The 17997-nt window shown below is 35.9% G+C and overlaps 1 protein-coding gene across 2 annotated transcripts in view; it reads left to right on the plus strand.

The window, feature by feature from the left end:
* Positions 1-3047: 3047 nt before the first annotated feature.
* The window catches only part of LOC150099991 (calcitonin gene-related peptide type 1 receptor-like), a 321303-nt gene continuing 306353 nt past the window's right edge, over positions 3048-17997 (plus strand). Inside the window, exon 1 of one of the 2 annotated variants that reach the window (XM_090402325.1) lies at positions 3048-3092. The gene's annotated coding sequence lies outside the window, so the exon portion shown is untranslated. Of the gene's footprint in view, positions 3226-17997 lie in introns of both variants that reach the window. The other variant, XM_090402324.1, reaches the window with a different exon arrangement.

Raw genomic sequence — 17997 nt, forward strand, 5'->3', positions numbered from 1 at the left:
GGCTGAAAAACAATAAGGGATTTTTATCCCCTTAACTTATCAACCTCGCCAGAAAAATAGCCGTTTGACTTTTCATCTTAGTTATAAATAAGAATCCTATTTTGTAGACCTCATTTGTTGTTTCTTACCCAATAATGTTAATATATTTTTTATTGTTAGTTTATTAAATGAGGAGTCTGCTACGTCTCTCAATTGTATTTGTTTGTCAAGCTAGTTTGCTGTTCGAATATAAACGCTTGACTTTTTATTTGCACCTGAGACTTTTGCATTTATTTGCATAAGAGTCTTAAACATATTCCATCCTAACTTTTTTTCCAATCAAGAAACATGCATCCTATCATCTGCTCCATATATACATAGGTATGTGACTGCCAATACCGATCCTCTTCACTCCAGAGTTCGATGAAATGCGGGTCGGGAACGGCCTTCATTGAATGCTTCGGTCAAGTGTTGCACACAGGAAGTTCTGTTTGTCTATACAAGCCTTCTCAGATGTCGGCTTGTATAGACAAACTATAGTTGGCTTGTATAGGCAACTTTGTACAGACAAATTTGACTGTGGTCCTAAGACAGACTGTCTTGGGACCACAGTCGAGCCTCTTAGAATACATTATGCACACACATTGCCTAATATTCTGTCTACTGATTGCCTATTTTAATCTTTGTAAATGCATTTTCAGATAGCCCCCTCTAATCACTCATATTTCCCAAAGCTTTTCATTTTGCCTTCTCTTTTATTTACGGACTAAAATAGATTTTACACCTGTTGTTTAATACAGGAATGGTTGGTAAGCACGAGATGGCTACTTTTCATCGTTAACGAATGCCATTTGAATTCATCACAGCTATTACAGAATCAAAGTAATGACCTAGCACGAGCGATACTTCTCTTCACTACAACGGTGACCAGCTTAAAAGTAAACCGAATCTGATGGGTAGCGTCACGGAAGGGCTGTTTGTATGCATCAACTCCAGATGGAGCGATCACGGCTAAGGATTTCAATTTGCTCAGAACTCGGTTCGGTCTAGTTCTTGAGTTTCACAATGGAGTTTGGAAGAGGATGTCGTGTTCTATAGTTACTGTTGCTAGGGAGAATATAATCAATATTCTTACGAGGGGATGGAGAGATATTATGGAAAAAAAAAGAGACTAGTTTCTTGGACAACCCTTTGATTATTAGCATTCCATTGTCGTAATAGCGGAAGTCTTTATTGGTCGTGCGCAAGATTCATTTAGCATCTGCTAGCTAAACAGATTCCCGATGCAGACGGGTGTCTGCTTTTGGTTAATAAAGATTTATGATTGTCCCTTAAGATCGATTTGGCTTTATTGCCACGATTCAGAAGATGGAAAATGCTCCCACAGGATAGCGCGTCACAATTTGCTGAAGATGGTTAGGGATGCAACTAAAAATAATCCAAAGCCTTAATTGAAAATATCAATAAATCTTGATGGAGTTCCACATTCCAAGACAAAAATCTTTCGGGATTTTTTTCATGTTAAGATACAGGAATTGTTCAAAAAATGGTTCCATTGGGACCTCCAGTACCACTAGTCTTAGATTTTATTATATGGATTCGCATCAATTTTAGGAACCACATAAAACTTAGTTTCAAAAATATCAACTATCGTTGTTATTATACTTGGATTCGAACCCAGATTTCTCCAATAGGTGTTTGCAGTCACATCACAAAGACTGTAAATTGTAAATAGATTTTTTTTTTTATTGTGTGTGTAGCTACAGGTTTGAACAAATCAAGTATTCGCCTTTTTAAATAACTATTCGTTTAGCCGACAATTTTTTTAAAATACCAGGTTTATATTAAGTTGTGCTATTTCAGTATGTGTTATTCGATCATAACGGCAGAAGGCAGTATAATGATTGAATAACACATACTGAAAAAAATTTGCAACAACTCAGGCAGAGAAGTAACCATCATAATTATTATGTTATTATTTTGTTATATATATTATATATACAAGTGTAGGCCACTTTAGCACATGTGACATAAGATGGCGCCACAACTGATTTGAAAAGTAAAATAAATAAATATATATATAATTATAAATTTTGTATAAAATTAAATATTTATTATAGAATATAATATAAATTATATTTAAAATCTAGGTATTATTAAAGAAAGTTCATTAATTCAAAAATCAAATGCTACGTTATATATTTTTTCTTACACTTTTTATTTGTTTTTATAATTTTCATTGAACAACTAGCCTCGGGCAGAATTTCACCTGCTCTTAGCAACATGGATGCTGATAAGATTAATAATTCCGATGACATCATTTTAGCTGACGGATCTAAGTTCAAAACTCGCATATTGAGTATTCCAAATTTTATTTTAAAAGGAAAGTTTAAAGCTTTTTTTTTGTTGTTGTTCCTTAGAGAAGGTGCCTAACTAGCAGGTAAACAGTCAATACTTAGCCTAGAAGGATTCATGACAAATTATATTTTCCTATTTGCTGGAGAACATCATTCCGATCACTTCTATGAGTATTATCGAAAGATGATTACACCAAATGTTAATCGCGATAAATCCACAAATAGGAATGCATATCTGAGATCAGTAATTAGCAGCAAACATTTACCAGAGCGATCGATTTTATTAAAATACGATTTTCTAAAAACTGAGTTTGTATCGTATTAATATTTCTGATCCCACTCTCTTTACACCTACATTCAATTATTGTTATGACCTAGAAATGACAACACAAAACGCGTTTAAGTTTTTAAATGAACATTCATTTTCATCACATGTGGGTGGTAAATAATTCTTTTAACGATGTTGTTCCGGATGCGAATCTCTTTCTTTTTCTTACTATCTTCTCAATTATACGCCTATCAAGTTCAGGACCTTTAAATTTATTCCAACGTTCATATATATACACATTTATAATAGAGAATGAAAGAGAGAGAGAGGGAGGGAGGGAGAGATAGAATCATGCGCAGTGAGAGAGCACGTGACCCACTTGAAGGACATGCTCACACTGATCCGCTATCAAAAGTAGTTGCTTTGCCAGACGTCTTCATAACCTCGCTTGTGTGCAGAGAGGAAGCACTTCCTATCTTTCCCTAAGGGTGTGTAGTGTTTTTTTTATTATTATTTCTTTGTGACGCTCGATGCTACGAGTAATTAGAACTAGTGACTTGTGTAGCCCATTGTTTGTGTACATAGAATGAACATCTGAACTTCGACCTCATTATTCATGCGGTAAGCGAGTTTTCAACCAATTGTTTTGTTTTGTTTGTTTACTTGTCCATAGATATAGAGAGTTTTACAAGTGGGAATACTGTACATGAGAGGTAGGATAAATGATAATTAATCTATATATTTATTTTGGAAGACTAATTAAAATAAAATTTTTGAAACTGATTTTTTTCTTTTAAATTAAATAAAAAATATTTTGAAGTATACGAAAACAGTAAATTTTTTCTTACATACTACTTATATAAATTGTTAATTTTCATACTGTATGATTCGTACGTATTATGATTCATAATGTATTTGATTGGATGATGGCTGAACGTCATTTCAGTTGTAGGGAAAGACCATGTAATTATGTACAAGGAGAATGAACTAAAAATAAAGAGCACAATTTTATACAATAACCTTAAGAACCATCGCCAATAAGAGGATTAGATTTTTCTTTATTTAAAAGTGTCGAGCGATGTACTTTTATTTCCACCTGTTGATTACTTTCTTGGCATCCTCTGCCAAGAGAAGAATCGTTTATTTCTTGCCAATTTTCATGGCTCAAAGTTTTGTCATACTTTTAGATTAAGCAATTACTTCCTGCAATTCATAAATTTCATAAATTCCTGAAATATTTAATACAGAAAATAGATTATTTTTAATTATATAATTAGTTAGACAATAAGGTGTTTGTTCCAAGAACGAAAGTTAGATTTTTTTTCAGTTGGAAAACACGCTGCGATCTCCGCTCCAAGCTGATCAAGTCAATATCGTGTAAAACAGTAGAAAAAATTAGTTGCTATTCAAGGAATATTTCTCAGTGGTAACACCCCTCAGATTTCCTAAGATGAATTATTCCGGGATTTTAACATGTTCGAAATTTCAAAAAAGGACAAGAAAGTAATACAAAATGTTAATGTTTTTTTTTTCTTTTGTGGACAAAACTTTTATTCTTTTGTTTTGAAAACTCAATTAAATCATGTTTATAAAAGAAAAAAAAACATCACTTTCGTATATAATTATTAATAATAATCAAATGAATGTCATAATCTGATAAAGCTGTATTTAATTCGTTTACATATAAATACCGATTATCAGTTAAATATAGTTTGGATTATTTTTAAATAAATTAAGTTAAATATACTTTATGAACGTTTTTGAAAAGATACATTATTATATATTCATATAAAAATATTTTAAAGTAAAATATTTATGAAAACGATTCTAACCTTTATACACCATATAATTTTTATTATGATGGAAGTACAGTAACCTCTTTTAGAACAAGGAAGAATTAACCATAGCTCAGATTTACCCGCTAATTAATAGAAATAGCAAGCTCAGCAACAGAATCAAATTGCAACTTTACCAGATGACGATTCGTCCCATAATCACCTATGCCTCTCCAGCCTGGAGCCACACCTCTAACGCTAACATTATCAAGATTCAGCGTGTGCAGAACAAGTGCTTGAGAATGATTCTGAACGCCCCGTGGTATGTTAGAAACAGCCAGCTCCATAGAGACACAAATATTCCATATATTCTCTCTTATCTACAATCCTTAGCTTCCAAGTTTTTTCTAAAGACGTCCACACACCCCAATGATTTGATTCAACAAGCTGCAGCATATGAGCCAACGGACATATTCAAATATAGAAGACCAAAAACTATATTAGCCTCCTATAACGATGCATAATCTCCATGCCCATTCAGGGCGAGCAAACTGCTCGTAAATTTTACCCTCACTGTAACCACGACAGATAGCGGGGAATATGAAAAGCATCTTGCTTCACCCTTAAAGACATAAATGTCAATTGTCAATTGGAAGAATTAATCGACTGAAATACATGGTAGCAGGCTATCACGTGATTGTGTTTGTTTTTTATATTATCAAATGCACTTTTATTTTACTTAAAAGCAGAATTTCTTTTTCTGATACCGCAATTATATATATATTTTTTTATACTTCTGTATTTTATTAAGTTTACCGGACCTTATCACTTAAGACTTCCTGGTATGTCGAAATCAGTGGAATATCTGGACGAAAACAGGTCAGGATCGCTAAAAATTTAAATAATAAAATCAGTGGAATATCTAAACGAAAACAGGCGAGGATCTCTAAAAATTTAAATAAATAAATAATAAAAAAAAAAGCAACAGATTCTTGGATCGTTAAAGTTTTACAATTATAATTCTAAATTTCTGCTAATTTGAAGTCATAACTATTTTAAGTCTATCACTTTTGCCCACTTTGCAAAAATGTTAGGATTACGGACGTGTCTTAACCACTAAATTCAATTAAAATACATAAGCTGCAAATTCTACGTTTTTTTTTTTTTTCATGCGCAGTAGACTGAGTAAATTAAACTTATTCATTTCACTGTCTAGTCAAAGTAGTTTATTCCCAACAATAAAAGTGATTTCGGTTCAAACTTTTTTTTTATTTGTTTTTGTTAATTTATTTTTAGTTTTATTTTTATGCAATAAATGGCAGGCTACATTCATAAATTTCATCTTTCAGCTGAAAATGACGTTCAACAGGAAAAAAATAGACCACGACACAGATTTTTCTATTTTGTGTTAAAAATAGTGAATTCGCTGAGCAGGGCAGTTGCGACATAAACTCAGGTAGTAGTTATGTATATATTACTTGTTGGCAAGGTCTAGCGAATTGCAAGAGTATATAAGGATAACAAGGCTTATTTACGTAGTAGAAATACTCTAAGAGGTTATTACCTGATGACGATATCGTCCAACAATGTTCTCCACATTAAAATGAAGCTTCGAATATTAATAAATTTAGAAATAATTCAACAAACCGATATACACACACTTTTATATCCTAAAAATCAACTTAAAGAAGACAATTTATTCGACAATTAAAATGTTAGTCCATTCCCAAGCAGACGGACCAACAATGTCGATCGCTAAATGATAATTCGACGCACTCAATTATCGCAATGAATCAGAGCGTAACAATATTAGCATTACATTCACACCTAGTATAAAGTTTAATCGTAAGCGATACTGTATTTATTGGCACGTTTACCGAAATGAGTAAAGAACTTGAATCCAATCCACGAAGCGAACTTGTTTTGGAAAATTATATAATGTCCTACATTTCATGTTTGTAAACAAAGAATGTTTGGCAACAAATCATGTAAATACAGTCGACTGTATTTATTTATTTTTATCATTATTATTTTTTTTTTTCATATTGCCTTTCTTATTTCATTTACATACTAACTGGTATATATCCATCGAAAAACAAACTTGATAAAAAAATTATGTTATTGAATTTTCGGATATATAAGTTATTAAGCACAAAAATAATTTAGATTATTTGTATGCTCCATTGCAGCTATATCAACAAAATGGAGTTTGCTAATTAGGATAATTTTTCTCATGCCTTTTGTATGATTTTGGAAAGATTTCATTCTGAAATATCTTCAGTATTTACATACACTACCTGTAAGAAATGGAAATAAAATAAAAAGAATATTGTTTATATAAACTGTGTTTTATATATAAACTATGTTATATACTTTATTCAAATAATGTTATATACCTTTATTCGGATAATAATGATAAACATATAATAATAATATGTTATATACCTTATTCAAATAATAATAAAGTAATGAAATAATGATAAGCATATAATAATACAATGCTTAAGTTCTTAAAAGAACTGGGAGATAGACTGAGTCCTTGACTCTTTATCCCGTCATCTGAATAAAGGAAATCTGTGTGGATAGGGTGTTATTGAGCTCAAAGCTCTAGTCATGGTTGGGTAAGGGCAATAGCCGAGCCTCAGTTAAAACTTCATTGGCTACAACATTGCCATTTGTTACCCTGAAAGTCCTAAAAAGGACTTCGCAAATTTTAATACAATTCTTATCCTTATAAGGACTGCCTTAAAGGGGCGAAGCAAGAATGCTTTTCATCTTCCCCGTTATCTGTAGAGGACAGTGTAGAGATAAGGTGTTATTGAGCTATTAAATCTCTGATCATGGCAGAAGGGTAACAGCAATAGCCAAGACTCATTAGAACTTCATTGCCGTCTTTAAAGGTAAAGCTCTAAAAATTCGGACGATCCTTAGGCCTTTCAATTGTGGGCGAAAGACCGTCCATCTCAGAGTTGGCTTCACTCAGTGATGGCCTTCTACCCACACGTCACCACCGCTCATATTCCGAGGAAAAGCATTCACCGACAAAGCCCCTCAGCGGGCCGTGCCGGAGAACACTTTCTCCGGAGACTCAAATTGCTCCCTTAAGGCAAAAACCTTAAGAGAGCGAACTCATAACTCTCGAATCTCATCGCCCAAGGGGGTAACAGCAACAGCCGAACCTCAGTTAAACTTCATTGGTACAGCATTGCCATCCAGTACCCACCAAGGGTATTAATCACCCCGAATGCAATATAATCACTCCAATACAATACAATGCTAATTGAAAAGTCCTTATTTATTATAATAATAAATAGGTGTATCAATTTAATTTAAAACAAATAAATCATTTTTTATTACAAAATAAAATATAAATGTTTTTATCATATATTATATTTTATTATTTATTATATTAGAAATATGATAAAATATTTAAGTACTATTATCTTGTAAGCTATTATCAGTGCAATGTGTTATTGCAATTGCAATATCCCAAATAATTCGATGTGCATGTGTAATAATTGAATAAATTGAATTTTTGTTTATTAATAATACATGTTTATTTTTTATCGTATCAGAAAAATCCTGTTAATTTATTCATAATAAAAAAATAATCAGCAAACGAAAATCTGATTTGAACTTTAGAATACCGAACTATATGGGGAAATTAATATTTTTGGATTTCATTTCCACGGAAATGTTTATTCAATGCTTCTTGCATAGGACTTCATTTCGTGCGAGTAGTAAAACGAGCAGGTAGTTAATGACTTATTTTATTACTTCAGATAAGCTTCGTTCTCATGAAAACACCGTAACCACTGTGTAGAATTGGAGTAAGTTTATCTGGGGATCGATATGGTCTAGAACAATGGTTTTCGACATCCCTCCTTCTCGTTTTAACCTCGCACCTACAAAATCAGCTGTTCCAATTTACTGCCACCTCCCCCATCCCTGGAAATTTCACGTCGTTTTACGACGCTAATTAAATTTAGCTTAATTTTGATCTTCCCTTACTCTAATTGACAAAAAAATGGGCGGATCACAACCCTGTTTATAATTCCAGAAGAGCTAGAAGCAACACAATTGTTCGAGCAACAAAACACTTCAACTTTACTGACTCCAAGGGTGAAGCGAGATGCTTTTCATATTCCTCGCTGTCTGAATGGATGCAGTGAAGGAAAACGTTTATGAACAATATGCTCGCCCTAAGAGGGCAAGAGGATTATAGATCATTTCTTGAAATCAGGATGGCTTTAGGTCTTTTGTGGTTATACAGATCCGTTTCATCATAGTCAGCAGCTTGTTGTACCAGTGGATTGAGATGTGTAATCGTTTTTAGGAAATACTTTGCTGCAAGAGACTGGAGGAAAGAGTATATATAGGGGATGTCTGTGTCTCGATGAACTCGAATAACACTGATAAACCATGGGACGCTATGAATCATACGAAAGCACTTGTTTTCCACTCGCTGCAGTTTGAGGATATTTAGTATCGGCGGTATGGCTTCATGCTGGCGAAGCATGTGTGATTATAGGACGAATCATCAGTTTGCAGAGGAGCAGTTTAATTCTAGTGTATAATTTACTGTTTCTGTTTATTAGGGGATAGAGCTGGGCGATGGCTTTTGGTGCCTTTGCATACGAGTCTTTGATGTGGTGGTTGAAGGTTAGTGTTTTGTCCAGCAGTACACCAAGGTATCTGACTTCTGTTTTCCAAGGAATTTTGGTGTTAAACAGGAAGATATCCCCTGTAGGAGATGCTCTTCTTCTGGAGAAGAGCACGGCTATGCTCTTCAAGGGGTTTACTTGTAATCTCCAACTGGAGAACCATTTTTCTAATATTTGTAGGTTTTCTTGGAGTTTTTTGGTGACTATGTGTGTGCGAAGAGATCTGGTTAATATCGCTGTATCATCAGCGTAGAGGGCCAATATAGATGACATTGGATTGTATGGAATATCTGCCATAAATATCGACAACAGAATTGGGGCCAGTAAAGATCCTTGCGGAACACCAGCCAGAATGGGGCCTTGGTAGATATAGTTCCGTTTATCTTGACCTGCATGAATCTGTTGCTGAGGTATGATTGGATCAACTGACCATCTGTAGAAGGATGTGAAAGGCGATGAGCTTGTGGAGCAGACCATAATGCCCTGTCAAAGGCCTTGGCCATATCCAGAAAGACAGCTCCGGTAAGTTAATGCCAATTATAGCCTGCGGTAATATATTTAGTTAGTCTATGGATCTGTTGAGTGGTGCTGTGATGTGGACGGAATCCAAATGTTCATTTGGGAAGATGTTCGGCTTATTTACTGTGGATTGGAGTCTGGTGAGGATGACCCAGGTTTTAAACGAGGCTAATAGGATGAGGCTAATTTTGCGGTAGATGTGGGTCTTTACCTGGTTTATGAATGGGGGTTATATAAGCCGTTTTTCAAGGGGAAGGGAAATATCGGTATCTAATAATCGCGTTGATTATATTGCTTAGGTGCACAATGGCTCTGTGGAGTAGTAGTTTAATGACTTTACTGATGATGTCATCTGGACCAGGAGCTTTTTTGTTGTTAACATTCTTAATGATCTCGTTGATTTCTGCTGGTGAAGTAGGGACAATCCGATTAGTACAGAACATCAGGAAGTTTTAGTACATGTCTCACATGCTGATGAATTTTATACAAAGTGGTTAAAGTTTAAGTTTTCATAAGCAGGTCTACACTGCCTTACTAAATTTTTTGCAATGGTTTCTGTCTTCTCTGCATCCATGTACATAAGGTCCTGGTCCGATTGTAGAGGGGGGGGAAGAGATTTGTTTTTGTTTCTGAGATTCCTCAAGAGTCCCCCAAATAGAGTGATCCGCAGGTGAGAAGCAGGCCAACTTATCATCCCACAGCCGATCCACACTGGATCGGCTGTGGGATGATAAGGGCTTTGAGGGCATCTCTCACAGCTCCATTTAATCAGTTAAGGATTCTTCTGTCTCGAGGCGCACGAGTATTGTGAAATCTTTTTCTAGCTTTATTTTTATCTCTGACCAGGTTCATAATATCCTCCAGTAACCGATTTGTTGCGGAGCGAGTTGTGTAAGAGGTAACTGCCATTATATATACAGTGGTACCTCGACTTTACGTACTTATTTCGTTCCTGACTGCGGTTCATATCTTCGAAACCCAATTTTCCATTATATCTTGTGGGAAATCAATTAATCCGTTCCCAGATTCAAAAATAAAAAAATAAAAAACTATTCTCAACTGAATGAAGAAAATGCAAAGAAATGGAGAAGGAGGGGAAGGTGCATTTTCATACTATAAATATGCATTTTGTATACCATTAATATTCATTTTTATTTATGAAATCTTTGGTTTTACATGATTAGTATGAAAATCATCTTCCATTAAATTGTAAAAAAAAAATCAATTTTTTTTTTTTACATGACACGATAGATGCTCCTTTGGCCACATCCAGTTCCTTATAAAAATCTGCTCTCTTGACAATTGTAGCTATGGTGGATTTGGACAAGTCGTACTCCTTGCACAGATCACTTTGCCTGAATATTTTCTCATGTTTTTCCACAATCTATTTCTTAATTTCTATTGTGATTTTCTTCTTCTCTTCTTTCTTAGTTTTCTTTGGCCCAATGTTGAAAATAATACGCTGAAATGACTCTTATCTGGTAGATTATTCAGAAAATAAACGTGAAGCTACAATAAAACACGTCACTTATAAAATGGGATACATACACTACACATAATAAATACAAACCTAAAAAAAATCTTCACGAAGTACATTGTTTGTTTACATAAATACCGAAACAGATACACAAAAAAGCAAATACGTGCAGCGTTCGTGGCGTTTCAGATAAATACGACGTAGTAGCAACAATCGTTACACTAGAGACGGTTCAGCGCGCGCTCAGCTAAACGTGCGTACATATATGCTGGTGCTGTATGCTCTGCACTAAGCCTGTTTAGTACTAGGGGAAAACGTTTTAAAAAAAGTATAATGTAAAACAGGGTTTAGTTCATTTGAAAAGAAAAGCATCAGGGTTCGTATCTAGAAAGTCAAAATTGGATATGAAAAAAAGTTCGTATCTCGAAAAGATCGTATGTCGAGGGGTTCGTAAGTCGAGGTATCACTCTATATATATATATATATATATATATATATATATGTTAAAGATACCAAGCAATTTTAAACCTGGTTTTACTCCATTTCCCAAGTAAGCAAACAGACTAAAAGTCATGTTTGCGCCTGCAATTGATGCAAGTCTAACTGATCCCACAGGTAGTGCAGGACCAGGGCAACTCGTGGCAAAGGTGGAACAAGCTCCGATCACTAATCTTAATATTTACCCTTAATGCCAAAACACATCTCCAAGAAGGGGATGTATGATGTTTTGTATTAAAGGCAAGGGGCCACTACCCAGACCGGTTTCGACCTTTATTGAGGTCTCGTCAGTGGGAGCTAGGCTAGAAATACCAAGATTTAGTAATACAGAGCTTGTAAGTATTTCGCCAAAACAAGTTACCATAAGGTGTTTTAACCTTATTAAATAAAAATCTCTTGTTCCACATTTGCCACGAGTTGCCCTGGTCCTGCACTACCTGTGGGATCAGTTAGACTTGCATCAATTGCAGGCGCAAACATGACTTTTAGTCTGTTTGCTTACTTGGGAAATGGAGTAAAACCAGGTTTAAAATTGCTTGGTATCTTTAACATATTTATACCCAAGGTAAAAATACTTTCTACATTTATATCTCCTCCAGAGATTTTTATTTAATAAGGTTAAAACACCTTATGGTAACTTGTTTTGGCGAAATACTTACAAGCTCTGTATTACTAAATCTTGGTATTTCTAGCCTAGCTCCCACTGACGAGACCTCAATAAAGGTCGAAACCGGTCTGGGTAGTGGCCCCTTGCCTTTAATACAAAACATCATACATCCCCTTCTTGGAGATGTGTTTTGGCATTAAGGGTAAATATTAAGATTAGTGATCGGAGCTTGTTCCACCTTTGCCACGAGTTGCCCTGGTCCTGCACTACCTGTGGGATCAGTTAGACTTGCATCAATTGCAGGCGCAAACATGACTTTTAGTCTGTTTGCTTACTTGGGAAATGGAGTAAAACCAGGTTTAAAATTGCTTGGTATCTTTAACATATTTATACCCAAGATAAAAATACTTTCTACATATTATATATATATATATATATATATATATATATATATATATATATATATATTTGAGCGATCACTAATATTTGGCGAAGATATGAATATTTAGATTTGTTGTTCACTAATTTCCAAAATAAGTGCAATTCACATTTTATTTAGGTTTATTTTTACCAAGGTATAATAGTTCTCTGGAAGAATTCTCTTTAAATAATGAGTTCATTTCGATGTTACAAGTTCTCGGCATTTCCTTGCTTCCATTTCTGAGCAGTATATTTTGATTGAAAGTAAAAAGAAAAAAAAGGTGGAACGAACGAAATTTGATATTTTTGTTACTACATACATACTCAATGAGCTTGAGAAAGCTAAGGATGGATGTATCTTTTGTTCACTTCACTTAACAATACTGATGCTTAGAAAATAATTCAGCAGAACAATTACAAATCAAAAATTACTGCAGAGAAAAAGAAATATTCCATTAGGAGTGAGGACCAATTGACGAGCTCTGTTGGTTGTATGGTGGCCAGCATCGAACTGATGGGTCGGTTGGCGTTTTACTTGGTTAGTCTCCAAATGTCATCTATAATTGTTAGCTTCTCCGATTCGGATGCTTAGTCTGTCTTTAAATCGAAGCCCTGGCTTCTTAAACTGTGCACATTTAGTCACTTGCATTGCAAATTCAGATGGGTCCGCGGTACTCTCCGATGTTCTTGACTGAGCATGCCTGTGTGCAAGATGAAAAACCAGAGTTTTTGGAGGGAAAGTACATACATTCGTATGAGATCGGCTACCACACCTTCAGATGAAACCCAGCGATCTCACGTGATTGACGACAATCTAATGCAGGCCTCTTTTGACTAAAGGCCTCATGGTGTTATTCTTCCAACTGTGCAAAGCGAAGATTGCGTGAGCATATCGTAGTAAATAACGAATGGATTCATTTATGCAGATTAGTATTTTGTTTATTTGAACTATGAAATACAATATGGCGCAACAACAAAAAAAAACTGTACTGAATCACTCCAACGATATATGTTATGGAGGAAACGGGTTTATTAACAAAGAAATATGTTTACGCGTGATGATACGCACATCGACAACTATCGACGCAATCTTGGTCGAACAAAGCATTAACGACGGTAGATGACGTGCTCGAAATGGGCAACTTCTCTTTCGAGACAGGTTTCGAAGCGCCTCTGTCATCTTGGAGAACAAGGGTTGGAATCTGCTGGATATATCATGTAATTTATCCCTTAGTTCATCAAGGTTTGAAGGGGGGGGTCTTGGTGGAATACCCATTCCTTCCATATACCTTAAACGAAGGTATCAAGTGGTGTGAGATCAGGAGAACATGAAGGATACGAGAATTCCGTGAACCTCGAAATGCGGCAGAACACCCCTGGTACGTCGGAACCTCTCGATTAAGGCAATGACACTATTGTTTGGGGCACGCTTATGGAACCGACGAACAAACTGCTCACAAACATGTTATAGGCTTGGACCATTTGCTCTACGAACTTCGTATGAACGAGAAATAATGCTCAACAATAAACACCTTTTCTTCGAACGTCAGCGCCATTGCTACAACTAAATGTAATAGCGTAGACATTTACACCTTCTGTTAATGTGCATGCAGTCGAACGGCATATCTCATAGCATGTCTACTGAAGGGGGGGGGTAGTACTACATACGATAAAAGATAATAAAAATATAAAATGAAAACTGGAAATCGGACGAGTCATTCTTAAGTTGCCAAATGTATATCAGACATTCAAAAATAACAACTTTTTGATAGGATTTGTATATAATTATCTCACTGTTTTAATTTCCTTAAGGATTTTTTTTTCTTGGGTGTGAAAGACACGCAAATTTGCATGAAAACATTGAGAGAGGATAAAAAAAAAAATTCCCCCCAAATTAGCGCCAACGTTTCTATATTAACAGAATCGCAAACGTTTCATACCTGTTTCTATTCCTCCCCACTTCAATCCCTCCCCTCCATCTACCATCACGAGTCAAATACCTCTTGCAGTAAAGAACCATCCATCACTAAAATGGCAGTCAATAAGCGGGTCACCAGTCTCGGGAAGCGAAGCATGTGGCACTTGGCCAAATGCAATGATAGCCATAAAATTTGATTTATTGCTCATCACAGTTTTGAAGGAGAGAATATTTTAAGGACAAAACAATTTTTTTTTTTTTTTTTTTTTTTTTTTTTTAAGAAAGGAAATAATGGTTGATTCCAACAAAATTTAGGAAATTTCAGTCCAGAGAATGGTTTCCTATTTATGAATAATTCTACCACTTTTCTAAATCTAACTCGATTAGAGGAAGACACATCAATTGAGTTTGGAATGAAAATACCAGCAGTTAACTTCCCGTCAAGTTTATTTCAACTTGCATCATTTTCTCTGTAAAGGCATTGTCCATGACCTGAAATTTTATGCCACGTCATCGTTCATTACATGCATCTTCATCAATGGAGTACGTCGGATGTCATCTTTCACCATAGCCAGGTGGAAGTCATTATTATCGTTAAGTAGAATTGCTACTTAATTATTTTTTCTTAACCGAAATAGTTTTTAGTTAATGTAATTGATTACATAAACTAATAAACTTTTTATGTAATTGCGATGTTGTTACATAACATCCTCGTGTAGGATTATTCAGTACAAACCGCTGACAATCTAAGTGAAAAATATCAATCTGGAAATTAATCTTAGATGTTACACTAATAATCAAATGATAAATTAGAAGTTGATACTTTATTGATCGTAAAATATTTTATGTTACTTTGAAGCAATTATTAATTACAGCCCCAAATCAACATAAACAACAAATCATAAACGCAGCATGTCGGTAGAGTTTGAGATTGTCGTTGGTTTCGTATTCATTAGCATCGTGGGTGATATTACAAAATCAGAACAACATTCCTATAACTCATGGATAAAAGCTACATTGGCGCCGCTATTCTTATCCCGGCCACCACTTCAACGTGTGATAACTAGTAACTAGTAACATTACTGGCTTAACGGGTGAAGCAAAAGCTTTTCATATTCCCGGCTATCTTAATAGAGACTGTGAGTAGAAAGAGTTTATGAGCTAATTGCTCGCCCTCAGCAGGCTAGGAGATTAATCCTCAGTGAGGGGTTTGAGGATGGCTTTAGGTCTTTTGTGCTTCGAGTAGTCCATAGCATCATAGTCAGCAGCCAGTTGGATCAGTCTGTTAGGGTGCACAGTTGCCTTTGAAAAGAATTTGGTTGCTATAGTCTGCATGAAGGTGTAGATATAGGGGACCTCCGTGTCCCGGTGCAGTCGGACAGTTCGGACGAACCATGGAGCGCCCAGGATCATTCTGAGACACTTGTTCTGAATGCGTTGTAATTTAATGATATTTGAGTTTGAAGTATGGCTCCAGGCCGGTGAGGCATAGGTGAGTATTGGACGAACCATCAGTTTATATATGAGAAGTTTGATTCTGGTGCTCAGCTTACTGTTTCTGTTTATTAGCGGATAGAGCTGGGCTATGGTTTTTGACGTGTTTACACAGAGAGTCTTGATATGGGAGTTGAAAGTCAGTTTTCTGTCCATTACTACACCAAGATATTTGATCTCTGTTTTCCACTGAATTTTTGTGTTAAACAGGAGAATATCTTCATTAGGAAGCACTGATCTTCTAGAGAATAAGACGGCTACGCTCTTCTGAGGGTTCACCTGGAGTCGCCATTTGGCAAAATATTGCTCTATTTGCAGTAGGTTTTCTTGCAGTTTCTTGATGGCTAAGTGAGGCTTTAATGATCTGGCCAATATCGCCGTGTCATCAGCGTAAAGAGCTTTAATTGAAGATAATGGGTTGTGTGGGATATCATGCAAGTATAAGGAGAATAAGATCGGTGCTAATAAGGATCCTTGTGGAACTCCAGCCAAGATGTGTTTCTGTGCAGACACTACTCCACTTAATCTCACTTGCATGCGCCTATCGCAGAGGTATGTCTTGATGAGTTGAATGATTCCGATTGGAACACCGGATGATATAAGCTTGTATAGCAAACCATAATGCCAAACCTTGTCAAATGCACTGGCTAAGTCTAGGAAAACAGCCCCAGTGCATTGACGCCAGTTAAAACCTGTAATGATATGTTCCACCAATCTGTGTATTTGTTGAGTGGTACTATGCAACTGTCTGAAGCCAAACTGCTCCTCAGGCAGGATGTTTAACTGGAGTACTGAATCTTGAAGCCTTGTAAGAATTACCTTCTCAGCAATTTTTCCGAGATTAGAGATGAGACTGATTGGTCTGTAATTTTGTGGCAGAGTGGGATCCTTTCCAGATTTATGAATTGGTATTATGTACGCCAGTTTCCAGTAGGAAGGGAAATACTTGTAGTGAAGTATGGAGTTGATTATGTTTGCTAAATGAACAATAGCTTTGCGAGGTAGAAGTTTTATAACTTTGTTGGAGATACCGTCGGGTCCAGGAGCCTTTTTATTTTTGAATTTCTGAACAATAGCATATATTTCAGCAGGCGAGGTGGGTGTGATTTGAGTGGATTGTGTGGGAGCAGAATTGAGCGAATATCTGACATTACGGTGTATCTTGTAAATATGACTAATGTCAAGGTGGTCGTAGGCAGGTTTGCACTGTTTTTCAAGGTGATTCGCTATTGCCTCGGCTTTTTCAGCATCAGTGTGGATGAGGCCTAAATCAGTTTGTAGAGGGGGAAGAGGTTTGTTTTTGTTCTTGATCTTACGGATAAGATTCCATACAGAGTGGTTATCAGTGGAGATGGAGGTCAGTTTTTCTTCCCAGAGTTGAGATCTATGAGTTGCGAGTGCATCTCTCACTGCAGAATTTAACCTATTTAAGATCCGCTTGTCTTGTGGTGCCCTAGTGTTGTGGTATCTTTTCCTAGCCCTGTTTTTTTCCCTAATCAGATTCATAATATCTTCGGGCAGATGGTTGGGTTTGTGGGTAGTTACAGGGGTAGTAACTGCTGCACAGGCTGCTGTGATCTGTTCTGTTAGATTTTTGACAGCTATCTCAATTTCCTCTTTTGATTTAATGATGGGAACAGGACCAATATATTTTGGAAGCATCTTGGAGAGCCTTTCCCAGGGAATAAATGAGTGAGGGGGTGGAGATAATTTTTCAAGATTTCCTAATTTTAATCGTATTGGGTTATGATCTGATGATAAATCATTGATTGTCATTAAATTGTATTGGAGTCTAATGTGCTGCAGTATGGCAATGTCCAATACATCAGCCCTACCATAAGTGTTGTGATGGGTGGGATCAGCAGGGCCTATTACGTGAAGGTTGTTGAAATCAGCATAGTTCTGTAGTATCTGTCCATTTTTGTTAGTGGAGTGGCTATTCCAGGTAGGATGTTTGGCATTTAGATCCCCTGCCACAATGGTAGGCTCTCCAGTATCAAATATGGCATTCAAGTCAGAAG

Source organism: Typopeltis vanoorti, chromosome 13 (assembly GCF_054136105.1).
Source record: "Typopeltis vanoorti isolate ZY-2024b chromosome 13, IOZ_Tvanoo_1.0, whole genome shotgun sequence".
NCBI lineage: Eukaryota > Metazoa > Arthropoda > Arachnida > Uropygi > Thelyphonidae > Typopeltis > Typopeltis vanoorti.